Consider the following 16,576-nt stretch of genomic DNA (forward strand, 5'->3'; position numbering starts at 1 on the left):
CTTCATTGTATTCAATTTTATTTTTGTATATATATATATAAGTTTTTCTTTCTTTCCTATTTTGGGATCTAGTTTCTACTAACAAACAGACCAAAATACACCCAGGATCTAGTTTATTGTTATGTTCTGTTCTACTTCTTGTTTGATTTTTTTCTCATTGTTTCTTTGGTTTCTATTTTCTTCTGATTTGTTTTGTTTTGTATCTTTCAGATGTTGTTGTTATTTTTGTATGTTCTCTGTCTCTCATCTATTCTTTTCTGGACATACTGACAAGATGGAAGAACTCAACTCAAAAGGAATAACAGGAGGAAGTACTCACTGCCAGGGATTTAATCAATATGGATATAAATAACATGTCAGAACCAGAATTCAAAACAATTATAAAGATACTAGCTGGGCTTGAAAAAAGCATAGAAGACACTACAGGATCCCTTACTAGAGAAATAAAAGAACAAAATTTAATCAGGCATATATATATATATATATATATATATATATATATATATATATACACACACACACACACACACACACACACACACACACACACATATAGTGGAACATCATTCAGCCATCAAAAAAATGAAACCTTACCATTTGCAACAACGTGGATGGAATTAGAGGGTATTATGCTAAGCGAAATGAGTCAATCAGAGAAATACAATTATCATATGATTTCATTCATTTGTGGAATTTAACAAACAAAACAGAGGATCATAGAGGAAGGGAGGGAAAAATAAAATAAGACAAAACCAGAGAGGGAGGCAAACCGTAAAAGACTCTTAACTAAAGGAAACAAACTGAGGGTTGCTGGAGGGAAGGTGGGTGGGGGGATGATGTAACTGGGTGATGGGCATTAAGGAGGGCACATGATACAATGAACACTGGGTGATACATGCAACTGATGAATCACTAAACTCTACTTCTGAAGCTAATAATATACTATATGTTAATTAATTGAATTTAAATTAAAAAAAAAGAAAAGACCAATAAAATTGATAAGACTCTAGCCCAGCTAACTAAGAAAAAAGAAAGAGGACACAAATTATTACTATCAGAGATGAAAAAGGGGACAACACTATAAATCCCACTGACATTAAAAGAATAATAAAAAATACTATGAACAACTCTTTATCAAGAAATTTGATAACCTAGTGAAATGGACTGATTCCTTGAAAGACACAATCTGCCAAAACTCACACAATAACTGGACAATCTGAGTAGGCCTACATCTATTAAAGAAATGGAATCGATAATTAATAACCTTTGAAAACAGAAAGCACCAGGCCCAGATGGGTTGGCTGCTAAATTCTACCAAACATTTAAGGGATAAATTATACCAATTTTCTACAAACTCTCAGAAGATAGAAGCAGCAGGAATATTTCCTAATTCATTCTATGATGACTGTATTATCCTAATACCAAGACCACATGAGACATCACAAGAAAAGAAAATCACACACCAATATATCTTATGAACATACATGCAAAAATCTTCGACAAAATATTAGCAAATCAAATACATCATTAGTAATGTATAAAAAGAATTATACACCATGACCAACTGGTATTTCTCCCAGGTATGCAAGGCTAGTTTGAAATTCAGTTAATGCAATCCATCACATCAATAAATTAAAAAAGAAAAATCACATTATCATATTAATTGAGATGCAGAAAAAGCATCTGACAAAATCCAACACACATTCATGATTAAAACTCTCAGTAAACGCAGAATAAAGGGGAACTACCTAAATGTGATAAAGAATGTCTACAAAAAACTTACAGGTAACTTTATACTTAATTGTGAAAAACTTGAAGCTTTCCCACGAAGATGAAGAACAAGGCAAGGATGTCCCCTTTTGCCACTGCTTTTCAACATCTAACTGAAAGTCCTAGCTAATGTAGTAAGACAAGAAAAGGAAATAAAATGTATATGGATTAGGAAAGAAGAACTAAAACTGTCTTTGTTCACAGATGACATGATCATCTATGTAGAAAATCTAAAAGAATCAACAAAAATCTCCTGGAACTAACAAACAATTATAGCAATGTTGCAAAATGCAAAGTAAACATACAAAATTCAATAGCTTTCCCAAGTGCCAGCAAAGAACAAGTGGAATTTGAAATTAAAAACACGATAATATATATATTAGCAACCCCAAATAGGAAATACTTAGATATAAATCTAATGAAATAGGTACAAGGTCTATATGAGGAAAACTACAAAACTCTGATAAACAACCAAAGAACTAAATAAATGGAGAGATATCCCATGTCCATGACTAGGAAGGCTCAATACTGTCAAGATGTCAGTTCCTCCCAACTTCACCTATAGATTCAATGCAACCTTGATCAAAATCTCAGGAGGTAATTTTGTGGAAACCAACAAACCGATTCTAAGGTTTATATGGAGAGGCAAAGATGCAGAATAACTGATACCATACTTAAGGAGAAGAACAAAGTTGTAGGACAGACATTACCAGATGTTAAGGCTTATGATAAAGCTGTAGTAATCAAGACAGTATAGATTAATGAAAGTATAGTCAAATAGATCGATGGAACAGAATAGAGAGCCCAGAAATAGACCCAACATATATATATTCAACTGGGGCACCCAGGTGGCTCAGTGGGTTAAGTGTCTGCCTTCAGCTCAGGTCATGATCTCAGGGTCATGGGATAGAGTCCCACATCAGGCGGGGAGTCTGCTTCTCCCTCTGCCCTTCCCCCCACTCATGCTCTCTCTCTCTCACTCTCACTCACTTTCTCTCCTTCAAATAAATAAAACCTTAAAATAAATAAATAAATACATTCAACTGATTTTGAAAAAGGAGCTAAGGCAGTATAATAGAGCACAGATACTCTTCAACAAATGGTACTGGAATAACTGGAATCAACATGCAAAAGAATAAATCCAGATATAGACCTTAAACCCTTTACAAAAATTAAAATAGATGATAAATCTAAATGCAAAGAAGGTAACATAGGAAAAAATCTAGATGACCTTGGATATGATGATAACTTTTTACTTACTTTTTTAAAAAATACTTTATTTATTTGAGAGAGGACAGAGATAGCAACAGAGAGCACAAGCAGGGAGGAGAGGGAGAAGCAGGCTCCCCACTGAGCAGGGAGCCCAAGGCAGGCTGGATCCCAGGACCCTAAGATCATGACCTGAGCCAAAGGCAGACACTTAAAGAACTGAGCCACCCAGGAGCCCCCTGATGATAACTTTTTAGATACAACACCAAAAGCATGATCCATGAAGAAATAATTGACAAGCTGGATTTCATTAAAATGAAAATCTTCTTCTCTAAAAAAAGACAACATCAAGAGAATGAGAAGACAAGCCACAGATTTGGAGAAAATTTTTGCAGAAGACACATCTAATAAAGGACTGTTAATCCAAAATACAAAAAGAACTCTTAAAATTTAACAATAAGAAAACAAGCAACCCAGTTAAAAAATGGGCCAAAGACCTTAACAGACACCTCACCCAAGAAGATACACAGATTGAAAGTAAACATGTGAAAAGATGCTCCACATCATATATAATCAAAGAATTGCAAATTAAAACAAGATACCACTACACACCAAAATCCAGAACACTGATGACACCAAATGATTCCGAGGATGTAGTACAATAAGAATTCTCATTTATTAGTAGTGAGAATACAAAACAGTATGGCCACTTTCAAAGACAGTTTGGCAACCTCTTATAAAACTAAACATCCTCTTACCATGCAATCCAACAATCACAATCCCCGGTATGTACACAAAGGAGTTGAAAAGTTATGCCCTCACAAAAATCTGCACACGAATGTTTATAGCAGCTTTATTCTTAATTGTCAAAATCTGGAAGCATCCAAGATGTCCTTTACTAAATAAATTGACAAGTAAACTGTGATACATCCAGACAATGGAATATTATCAGTGATAACAAGAAGTGAACCATCAAGCTATTAAGACATGGAAAAACCATAAATGCATGTTACTGGTGAAAGAAGCCAATATGTAAAAAGCTATATACTGTATGATTCCAACTATATGACATTTTGAAAAAGGGAAAACATAGTGACAGTAAAAAGATCAGTGGTTGTCAGGGGTTAGAAAGGGGAGAGGGATGAATTGGTGAAGCACAGAGGATTTTTAGGGCAACGAAAGTACTCTGTATAATACTATAATGATAGAAACATTTTTCCAAACCCATAAAATGCACAACACCAAGAATTAACCATAATACCATAAACTATGGACTTTGGGTGATAATGATGTGTTAAAATAGCTTCATCAATTAAAACAAATGTACCACTCTGATAATGGGAGAGGCTATGCATGTGCAGAGCATGGCATACATGGGAAATCTCTATACTTTCCACTCAATTTTGTTATGTGCTTAAAACTGTTTTAAAAAAATAACATATATATTTATATTATATATAAATTATATTCTATAATATGATATATAATAATATATATGATATATGAGATATTATGATATATGATATATAATAATATATTAATATATAGAACATATAATATAATATAAATAATATATTATATATTATATATGGAAATGTATTTGATACATTTGATATATATGATATCAAATATATGATATGTATATATATATATACACATGATATATGTATAAGTATTTATACTTATATGATATATATGATATATATGATAAGTATTTACAGGCTACATGCATTGAAAAGGTCAAGAAACAATGGCTAACCAAGTAGCAATGAGCACCTCTAGTACCCTGACTGAATCCTCTAAAATCATTTCCCACTAAAAGGAACCAGGCTTCCCTGGAGAAATAGTTAATTCCAGGTCTAGGGTAGGAATTGTATCATGAATTATGGACCAAACTATCCTGCCAGAAAGCATATTAAAAAGACTCAGAAGCCAATCTGAAGGAACTTCCACTGGCCAAACATAGAACATTTTGAACATCAAGATGATTAATGACCACAGTGGATTAAAACATCAAATATAAAGATCTATGAGTTCATGATGACACTCTTAACAAAAAGCAAAACAAAATAAAACAAACTCACTGTTCACCTTTGGAGGATTCTAGTAAAACAGATCATTATTTTGAAAAGTGGAAATACTGTGAAAGAATTACACATTCATCCTTCCCTTCCTGTTCAAACCAAGTTTAGCACAACCTGAAAGTCGATTAGGTTAAGTTTCTTTAATATAAGAATTTTAGCTAATGAGTGCAAACAAAATCAGAATTAGAATATCACTATTTCGCAGCCTTTAATGAAATGCAGACCCAGGCAACAATCTTCAGAGATTGCATAAAACATGAGGTGAAAAGCACATGGGAAATTTTATAATCAATGGATCAGGCTAAGAATACTCGAACTCAGTGATGAATCTTAATGTCACAACAGGAGACAACTAGACAAAATGAGCTTCATGGTGTAATACTACAGAACTAAACAACACCACATCTAAGGTACTCTTGCCAAAAAAACTTGAATCTAAACAAGCCTCTAAACCTAATTATCAATTTAAAGGCAATAGAAGGGGCCAGAGGAACATAATAACACAATAAGGATATAACTAGCAAAACCCCAAATTTAAATTCCACAGGACAAAAGATACAGTTTTTTTCAGCAAATAAATTAGAAGGTTAAAAAAATGGACCTTCTTTAGGTTAAAAGAAACAGTTCAGAGAGAGTTAAAGAAAATTTAAAACAGAGAAATTGAAGTTAAAGCCACAGTGACATACCACTACATGCTCACCAGAACAACAAAAATGTAAAAAGATGGAAAATACCAAGTGTTGTCAAGAAACTGGAAAAAACAGAACTCTCACATACTGTTGGTAGGAACACAGATGGGAACAACCACTCGAAAAACTGCCTGTCAGTGGCTACTGAGCTCAACGTAAGCATGCTCTATGACTTGGAAATGCCGTTCTTTAGTATATGTCCAAGAGAAATAAAAATATATATGTCCATCAAAAAATACATAAAAGAACATTCGTAGTACCATTACTCAAAATAAGTAAAAAATGTAGAAATATGTAAATTCACAAAACAGAGAGAGAGAGATTGTGAAATATCCACATCATGTACTTCTTACTATACCCCAATGAGAATGAACAACTTACAACTATGGACAATGATAATGTAAATACACATTATGTTGACTGAAAGATGCCAGTCACAAAAGAGTACATGCTGCATGCATGATTCCAGGAATTTTTCTTCTAATCTCCCAATAGAGATTAGGGACGAAGAGGATAATCAATACCTTATTTCTTTTTATTTGAAGAGACTTAGTGTCTTTGTATATTACTTGCAGATTAACTTAATTTTTTTACTTTTTACTTTTATTTTTTTACTTGCAGGTTAACTTTAAAGAAGCACATATCGTTTGAGCCCTTAAAGTGATTCACTGCACACAGGAACAAGGATAGTGCTATGTCTGATGTACAGAAAACTGAATAGCAGACAGGAGACAAACCTGGCCCCATAGGCCAACCTAACCGACTAACTCTAGGTGACCTTGGGTAAGTCACCACACCTCCTCTAGCTTCACCTATCAAAAGGGGTCAAATCAGCCCTGCCCTCCATCCAACAAAGCCTAGAGCACAGAGCAATGTGACTCCCATCTGAAAAGCACGTGGAGTTCATAAGAGGGAAAAAAATTTACCATGAAAGTCCAAGGAATTATTTTAACAGCTAATTTGTCTAATACATAGAAACTATTGTGATGGGGCGCCTGGGTGGCTCAGTCGTTAAGCGTCTGCCTCTGGCTCAGGGCGTGATCCCGGCGTTATGGGATCGAGCCCCACATCAGGCTCTTCCGCTATGAGCCTGCTTCTTCCTCTCCCACTCCCCCTGCTGTGTTCCCTCTCTCGCTGGCTACCTCTCTCTCTGTCAAATAAATAAAATAAAATCTTAAAAAAAAGAAACTATTGTGATTATTCCTCTTTTTTATATAATTATTACCCTTGATAAAGATTCTCTCATGGACCAAACTAGACAGATTCCTCTTCGCCTTTTTCTTGACTACACCTCAACCCTGGCCAATTAAGTCTTGAATTAAACACTACCATAGTTTCTAACAGCTCAAAGCTTCATCCCTAAGATGACGCTAAATCCCCTTAAAGTGATTGCCTGAGAAAACTCAAGGCTACCAGAACAATTTACTCTTCGTTCCAGCCAACACCTGAAGCTAGAACCCCTGCCTCCAGCGCCTGTGGGAGAGTAGAAATCTAACTTGAATAAAAGGCAGTTAACAAACCCAGATGGGCAAAACCTACTTTCTTATTTTGTAATTTTTCATTTCCTTGACTCTACTGAGCCCCTACTTCCTCTACTCCCTATTCCCCTATACTTCCTTTAAAATGCTCAGTCACCTCTGTACAAATTGAAGTTGTGATGAGTTCACACTCACTCTTCCCTGTTGCAAAAGCATATTACTGACTAAAATCTGTCCTTACCACTTTAACCAGAGTCTAGCTTTGTTCATCGATGACACCCTTTTGTTTCTATAATTATTGCTTTTTTGTTTTTCGTAAATAAATGCCATCCGGTACATTGCAAATGCCTAGTGAAGCATAGTTTCCACCCAAAGAGATACAGATGGCCCTGACCTAACATCACCCATTGTAGGCTGACATAGGGCAACAAATGTCTTTTTCTTCTTCCTAGATGTACTCGTTAGGAATGTGGCTTCTGGAGACAGACCAGGTCCAAATCCTAGTTCTGTGTGAGTTTGAATACTTTTATTCACCTTACAATCACTCAATTTCCTCATGTATAAATTTGGGATTATGTAGTACTGTAGAAGACACAACATTTTAAAATAAATATTGCTTTGTGTTTGGTCTTTACAAGGATAAATAGTCCTGAATCCTATTATTTAAAAAATTCTATGACAAAGACGTCAGGATACCTGGATCTCCGATCTTAGGAGATTGAAAGAAACTGTGCTTCAGTTACCTCTTCTATAAAATGGAGAACACAATCACCCCTATGTCATGGGTTGTTTTGAGAAGTGAGTTAATACACAAAAATACTTAGAACACTGCTAGGTACACAATAAGAGCTCAAAAATGTTAGCTACTTTAAACAAATACAAGATCTGTATAGTTTTATAGTTTGCGTATGTGTTTAATAAAGCATAATAGTTTTACCACTGAATCCCATTCATCAAATGCTACATCTTGTAAATCACTTTCACCATAACCACTGTTGGATACCAAACTAATTATCATGAGAACATCTCAAAAATGCTTGGAACAACCGATGTCAAGAAACAGCACCACCATTTCTGCACTTGGCTGAACAAAAAGCCAAGGGCTCAACCTTGATTCAGCCTTATCCTCACAGACCCCCACCCACAGTCACTGCAGGTCCCACCTGTCCTATCGCCAACATGTCCTATCCAAGACCACACCTGTCCTTTGCACCCTGTGGCAGCACTGGGCCAATCCACCCTCATCCCTCCCCTGGACTCCTGTAAGATTCTCCTAATGGTTATCCCCACAGCCATTTTGTCCTGTCTAGTCCATTCTCATAACAGCTGCCACAGTCACCTTGTGAGCACATGAACCAGATCATGTAACTCCCATACTGTAACCATCCACCATTAGAATGACTCTAATTTCCTTACACAGTGATGGATGTGGCTCCTGTCTGCCCTTTGTCCTCATCTCTGACCATCTGCACTTTGTCTGCCAAGCTCTTGCCACTCAAGCTCATCATCTGTTCCTGGAACAACTGGGACCATGCACATCACAAACCAAAGGGCCAGTCCAGGCCTGGTTTCCTCTTGTTGTTCAGGATTCAACTCAAACGTCACTTCCTGAGAAAGAACTTCACTGATAACCCATCCATAATAATCCCCATCCCCATCATTTCCTATTAAATGGATTCACTTATTTTCTTTAAAGCACTCATTCCCATATGAAATTGTCCTGCTTATTCATTTGTTTACCTGTTTATTGCCAGGGACCCTGCCTGTCTTGTTCTGTGCTGTGTCTTAGCGCCTAGTTCAGTGTTTCATGTATAAATCTCTGAATAAATATTATTTACATGAAGGAATTGTTACTTATTTGACACAGAAGAGCAGACACAGATACTTAAAGCTGAGTTTCAGGAGAAGTTGACAAGGAAATTAAACATCAAAGGATTAAGGATTTTAAGAAGAGTTTGCTGCAAATTCACAGCAGTACTTTCTAAACTTAGATGACTACCAGAAACAACTGGAGGTATTACTCAAAATGTAAACCCTTCCCATTCTACCTTCCTGTTTTTGATTCAGCAGACCAAGAGTGGGCTCAGGAATCTAGAATTTGAACACTACATCAAAAACTAATGATGTACTGTATGGTGACCAACATAACATAATTTTAAAAAAAAGGAAAAAAATAAAAAAGAACTCACTGATGATTTTGATGAACTCTGAGGACTATAGTTGGAGAAATGCTGACCTAAGCATCTGACATTTGTGTACCATTAATTTCATGACTACCAGAGTTCAGTGATATCTGGGGTGTCTCTGTTAATATAATTATTCAAAAGTACACTGGTCCTTCTCTCCCACCTATGACTACAGATTGCTTTCCCACATGGGATCACATTTACAGTCCACAATATTCCCAGGTGATTGGGGGAATTGGGTATTGTTACCCTGTTGTATAGAAAACACTGAAGCAAGGGTAGTGACTTACCTAAATGGTCCCAATGGTAGGATCTTAATCTCCTCACTCTCGCTCTAGGAACCGATCTAGCACACTCAACATCACACTTTGTTCTTCTCTATTGGCTCCTATTCTTGGGGCTCAGAGTCCACAGCCTTGTCTGCTGTTCCACTAGAAGGGAGAGTCAGGGGATCAGACAGCACATGAAACAGAGAAGAAAGTGAGAGGAAGGGAGAACATATGAAACACAGGGGCAATGGGTGAGCATGTGCTTGCCTGTCCCCACTCAGGTCACTGGAAGCTGTGCAGTGAGCCTCTGCCCCTTCCCCAGCTCCTTCCCACAGCCCCCTCCCGCACACAGCAGTGACACTGGAGCTCTCACACCATGGAAATTTGGGCTCATCCCTGCTTGCTGTTCCATGTCCAAGTGTTCTCTCTGGTACTTCTGCTATGATGTTCATGTCAGAAACACTGCCTTGACAGAATGAAGGAGGCAAAATTGGAATGGAGAAATAGCATTCACTGAGGACCTACTAGATGTCACATGCTGTAGGTTGTTATTTTCAGACATTTTCTCCTCAGTTCCTCAAAGTGATGCTCTGAGTTGAGCATCATAATTTTCTTTCTACAGATTAAAAGATAGCCTCGGGAAGCAAAGTAAATGTCGAAAGAATCCTAGGGGGGCCGGGGTGGCTCAGTCAGTTAAGCGTCTGTCTTTGGCTCTGGTCATGATCCCAAGGTCCTGGGATCAAGTCCCACATCAGGCTCCCTGCTCAGCAGGGAGTCTGCTTCTCTCTCTGCCTGCTGTTCCCCTTGCTTGTACTCACTCTCTCTCCCCCACTCTCTGTCAACTAAATAAATAAAATCTCTTTTAAAAAAAAAAGAAAGAAGAAAGAATTCTAAGGAAGTGTCAAAGGGACACAGAAGTCAACTTGAAGGGGCTTCCATTGGCCAATTCTGAGACATTTGAGCATAAAAATAAATAATTATAGCATCAGGTGGTAACTCTGCAAAATAGGAATCTATGAGTCATACTCACATAAATTTTAAAAACAAACAGGGAGAAGAGAAAGCTCTACCTCCAGCCAAATTTCAATTAATAAACCTGGAAGGAATGAGGAAATTAGAAAAGCAACACTTGACAACCATGATCCTAATAAGGGATTCAGGCTAGAATTATAAAACAATGCTCAATCTCCACCAGATCCCACAGCAGTCACTGAGTCACCATGGTAACCATGCTGGCCAAGTGAAGGTGGAAAAAACCAACCACTGTGATTTGCTTCCTATTATGTGCTAGGAAGTGAACATGACTGACATGACCACAGTAAAGTAATTAACCTGAAGTATTCCTCGCATTAAAGATTCCCAGCAGCTTCCACAATATACACGTACATACATTCATACTCATATACGTACATGCTCTCTCCTTCCTCTGTGTCACCACTCAAGAATCCAGAATTCATCAATTCTAGGGGGAAAAAAAGGAAAACCCCACTATTCAACTGGTTCAATTCTAACCACACATATAAAGTTGAAAGCTACTATAACTATTTTCTTTTAGTGACCTATTTTTCTGGAGATGACCTGTAGAATTGTCACTGTGACATTTTTCTCCCTAGTTTCAGTACATTGCCAATAATGTTAAAAAGCTGACAGAAACACAGTCAAGCGCTTGTTATCCATCAGATAGCTTTTTCATCTTAGAGTGTGCTTTCAACCAAAAAGATCCTGCAACAGCTATTATTAAACATTTGGCTGCTGAGGGTTTGATGAAAAATATAATAATTGGGAATTGTATTTACAAAGCCATGTCTTTTACAATAACATCAAAAAGTATGAAATACTTAGAGATCATTTGTCCACAGATGTGCAAAGCCTATTCACTAAACACTACAAAATATTGCTCAGAAAAATTAAAGAAGACCTAAATAAATATAGAGACAAGTGTTTTCGTGGGTTGGAAGATTCAGCATTATTTCACTGTTACTTCTCCCTAAATACAGATCCATATGTTCAATGCAATCCAATAAAAATCCTAGCAAATATTTTTAAAAGGAATTGGCAGGAAATCTGAAGTTTATATGGAAATGCAGAGGATCTAGACCATGAAAAACAACTCTGAAAAAGAATCAAGTTAGAGGATGAACACTTCCAGATTTTAAGACTCAGAAGCCTACCGTAATCAAGACAGTGTGGCATAGGAATCAATGTAGACAAGTAGATCGAAGGAAAATATTTAATAGAGTCCAGAAATAGACCCACACATACACGGACAACTGATTTTTGAAAAACGGGCAAAAGGATTTCAGTGGAGAAATGGGGATATTATCAACAAATGGTGCTGAGACAAGTAGGTATCATATACACAAATATAAATTGTGACCCATATATCACACTACAAACAGACATACAAAGTTCACTCAAAATGGATCACAGACCTAAATATATATCCTGAAGGTATCAATCTTCTAGAAGAAACATAGGAAAAAGTCCTTGTCATCTTGAGTTAGATGAAGATTTCATAGAAGAGACACCAAAACTACATCTGTAAGTGAACTAATACATAAACTGGACTTCCTCCAAGTTAAAAAAAAAAAAGGCTCTTCTTAAGACACTGTTAAGAGAATGAAAAAATGAGGCACTAAGTGGGAGAAAATACTTGCAAATTACATATCTGACAAAGGACCTGTATCTAGAATATAGAAAATCTATATAGAAAGTCAAATAGAAAAAAAAATAGACACTACATTAAATAAATGGAGAACAGACACTTCACAAAACATGTGAACACTTCGCCAAATGAATAGACACTTCACCAAACATATAGAAAGAGCAAATAAGCACATGAAAATATGCTCAACATCATAAGGGAATTGTAAGTTAAAAATACAATTTGATACCACTACACCCCCATGAGAATGGTTATAATTAAAAAGATTGACCATACCAAGCATTGGCAGGGTTGTGGAGGATGTAACTCACAAACACTGCTGGTGGCAAGGAAAAAATGGTACAACCAGTTTGGTAGTTTCTTAACAATGTTAACCTTAAATCTACCATGTGATCCAGCTATTGCACTTTTAAGTATTTACCCTGTGGGAAACACTAGAGAAAGAAAGCATATATCCATGTAAAAACATATACAAAATGTTCATTGGAGCTTTAATTTTTTTAAAAGCAACAAATTTCAAACAAGTTGTAGTATATCCATATACTAGGATAGTACTCATCAATTAAAAAAGAATGAACTATTGATATGTGCAAAAAAAGGGTAAATCTAAATAAATAGGCTCAATGAAAGAAGCCAGACCAAAACCAAAGAAGAAAAAAGAAAACCTTTATGATTCCATTTAAATAAAATACGAGGACATGAAAACTAATCTATAGTAAGAGAAGATCAGTGCTTGCCTGGGTACACAGCGGGGCGTTGCGGGGTGGAGGCCAAGTATTAAAGAACTGAAACTATTATATACAGGGAAAGTAAACATAACTATATTTAAGAATACCTGGTTATTATAGCAGTTATGGCTGGATATAATAAATATATAATAATAAAACACTCTGAAGTATTTTAAAAAATATAAATTCTTTGACATGCTTAACTAATATTTGGAAAATTTCTGGCTTCTTACGTGTTTCATTATAAAATGGATAAAAACGTAGCAGCTACGGAACTATAGTACATTCTCAAACTATATTACATTCTCAAATTGCTAGGAAGACTTTTTTTTTTTTTAGGAAGACTTCCTAATCAAATGCATTTTTCAACACGCATCTGAGAGAAACATGAGAATCACTGAATAATATTTACTCAGGGAGAACAACTTAGGTATATTTATTCCAAATGCATGTTAAAGATCACATTCCCTCCTCAAGCTGGACAATTCAGGGCTTTCAGACAAAAGATTTCTCCAAGATGGGCCTCAAGGGCTACTACAAACCATGCAGCTGCTGAAGGAATGACATTCCACCTGCTAAACCTCTTCTCTCATGATCAAAGCAGCTTCTCTACTTCTAGGCTAGTTTGTGAACCTCACAGGAGCTATTCCACAACATGCTTTTGTTCAGATCTATGAACTCACTTGATCCAGGCATCAGATTCCACCAGGAATGTGAGATATTGGGGCCTCCTGAGGACTGCTGCCCTTGAATCTGGAGTAGAAGCTTCAGCAGCCATCAGGACTCAGATCCTCAGAACCTGCCTCCTTCAGGCACCTGGTATGAGCTGGGCCACTGGTATGAAGAGCTGCACAGGAAGAGACAGATCCAGAAATCATTATGCTTTACTGGTGTAACTATGTGCCCCGTACCATGCTAGGCACTAGGTTACTGACAATGACACTGATACAACTGGGTGGTGGTCGTAACAACCACATGTTTTAATGGGCTTCTCACCAGGGCCTTTTTCTCCTCCTTTCTTGTCTAACTCCTAACAACAAAATTGAAATTGAAAAGGAATAAGAAATGGCCTGAATTCATACAGGCATTCATTACCCCCCAGTAATCACAGGGCTATGGGCTTGCTCGGTTGTATAGCTGACTGCTCTCAGCGATCCTGTGCGTGAAGCATTCTTATCTCCATTGTAGAGGGGGAAGCCGGGGCACAGAATCCTTTTACCTGTCTTCCCGCCCTAGCCCCTGCCTTTTACGGAAAGCAGCTCCAGGACACCCCTGGAGCAAGACCCACACTCACTGGAGCTGGGCAGGACCCCAGCGGCTTTACCTATGAGACAGCCGGGGCAACGAGCCCCAAAGCGGGGAAGAGTTGGACCTGGATTCCTTTGTCTCCTTACAACCCCGGGGGGTTCAGCCCCCACAGCGAGGACCCCCCCGCCTTCAGCTGAGTCCCAAACATCTGAGGGCGGGACCTGCTCTCACGCCGAGGGCAAGTCTGTCTCTAGGAAAAATTCGTCACGGTCGCCCCATGACGTCAAGTTTCTATGGCAACTGCGAAGCGCAAGTTTCTCCACTCCGGAAATGCCTCCGCAAAACTCACCCACCCCCTGGAATCTCGCCGAACATAAAACACCTTCGCTCTTCGGGGAACCACAGGAGAAAGCATAGGAATTAGAGGCTCTAGACTGAAACAAGGACAGTTGTCGGAACTCTGTCCAAGTTGGTGGAACAAAGAATGTCCCTGTCGTAAAGAATTTTGTTTGCTTTAAAGACACAGTAGAGGAGTATTATCAGCACACACGCCCCAAGGAGGTATCTTAAGGTTTTTGGAGATGAGCTAGCCCTGGGACGGTGGACATGTAAAGTTACTCGCCAGGCTAAGCAGTTACCCATTTGTGGCAGAAAACTAAAAGATTGTCTATAATCATGTGACACAAAAGATGTCATTTAAGCAATTTGGAAATTATTTCAAGGAAGCAGGTCTAGAATATTATAGTAATTTAGTAGGCAGAAACTTAGTCAATTGAACAATACATTGGTTTGTACTGGAAAATTCTGATCATTCATTCCTGGTAATTTCTTCCGTATGGAGGGACGTCCATACATAACCAAAATACTTCTAGCCTCTCTATATACCAGGTCTTCCCCCTTCAAATCCTTGGTGGTAAGTTGCCCTTATGGAGCAAAGTTCTGCTCTATCCTCAGGGGTGGGTCTTACAATTCACCTCCTGCTCTTCTCCCCTTTCTGTGTCTTGCTGGCTCGCAACTGTTCCTATGGTTGTGCTCCAAAATGCTTGGGCTTTTAAGGTCCCACCCACCATACAGCCCTGCTCCACATCTGAGCTCTAAACCGACGAAAAAATATGAAAAAAATAATAAGGAGAACAATATATCCACTTTCTTATAAAAGTTATATTAGAGAAAGGGCTTAGAATCTGCAGGCAAAGCATCTCCTATTAATAAACCCCACAGTTGGACAGACTTAGCCATCCCACAGTGTTGCACTGAGAGAGTTACAAAGGCCAAGGACTGCAGTGAGTATCTGGTGAAAGAGCCATGTCCTATGTGTATCCAAGAAAGAAGTTTCCTTGCAAAGCTGTCCTTGTAGCCAGAGAGAGTGTTTCAGGACACCTTCCTTGAGGAATGCTTCTCAAAGTGTATAAATATTGCTTGTTCCGTTTTATTTTTTTATTTAAATTTTAGTTAACATACAGTGCAATATTGGTTCCTGGAGTAGAATTCAGTGATTTGTCACTTACGTACCCAGTGCTCATCATATCAAGTGCCTTCTTTAATGCCCATCACCCATCTAACCCATCCCCCACCCACCTCCCTCCATCAACCCTCAGTTTGTTCTCTATTGTTGAGTGTCTTATAGTTTGCTTCCCTCCCTTTTTTCTTTTCCTCCTTCCTATATATTCATCTGTTGTCTTTCTTAAATTCCACATATGAGTGAGATCATATGGTATTTGTCTTTCTTTGACTTATTTCACTTAGCAAAATCCACTCTAGCTCCGTTCACATCATTGCAAATGCAAATTCTTTTTGATGGCTGAGTAATATTCGTGTGTGTGTGTCTGTGTGTCTGTGTGTATACCATTTCTTTATTCATCAGTTGATGGACATTTTGGGCTCTTTCCATAGTTTGACTATTGTTGATAATGCTGCTATGAACATCGGGGTGCACGTAACTCTTGGAATCTGTATCCTTTCAGTAAATACCTAATAATACAATTGCTAAATCATAGGGTAGTTCTATTTTTAACTTTTTAAAAAGTTCTTATTTAAATTCAATTAGCCAACATATAGTACATCGTTAGTTTCAGATGTAGTGTTCAATAAATTATCAGTTGTGTATAACTTCTTTTAAGATTTTGTTTTTATTTATTTGAGAGAGAGCAAGAGCAAGAGATATCACAGAGGGAGAAGGAGAAACAGACTCCCTGCTGAGCAGAAAGCCCGGCGTGGGGCTCGATTCCAAGACCCCAAGATCATGACCTG

General features: G+C 37.6%; 1 long non-coding RNA gene across 3 annotated transcripts in view; it reads right to left on the reverse strand.

The window, feature by feature from the left end:
- LOC123796758 (uncharacterized) overlaps positions 1-14,569 on the reverse strand; it is a 29,538-nt gene extending 14,969 nt beyond the window's left edge. For 2 of the 3 annotated variants that reach the window (XR_006780810.2, XR_006780809.2), the window contains exons 1-3: positions 14,403-14,569; positions 13,762-13,925; positions 9,707-9,847 (exon numbers count right to left, since the gene is read on the reverse strand). This is a non-coding gene — a long non-coding RNA (uncharacterized LOC123796758). Of the gene's footprint in view, positions 1-9,706; positions 9,848-11,095; positions 11,148-13,761; positions 13,926-14,402 lie in introns of all 3 variants that reach the window. The other variant, XR_015723258.1, reaches the window with a different exon arrangement.
- Positions 14,570-16,576: the final 2,007 nt, after the last annotated feature.

Source organism: Ursus americanus, chromosome X, assembly GCF_024610735.1.
Source record: "Ursus americanus isolate L20-20 chromosome X, mUrsAme1.1.p, whole genome shotgun sequence".
Taxonomy (NCBI): Eukaryota; Metazoa; Chordata; class Mammalia; order Carnivora; family Ursidae; genus Ursus; species Ursus americanus.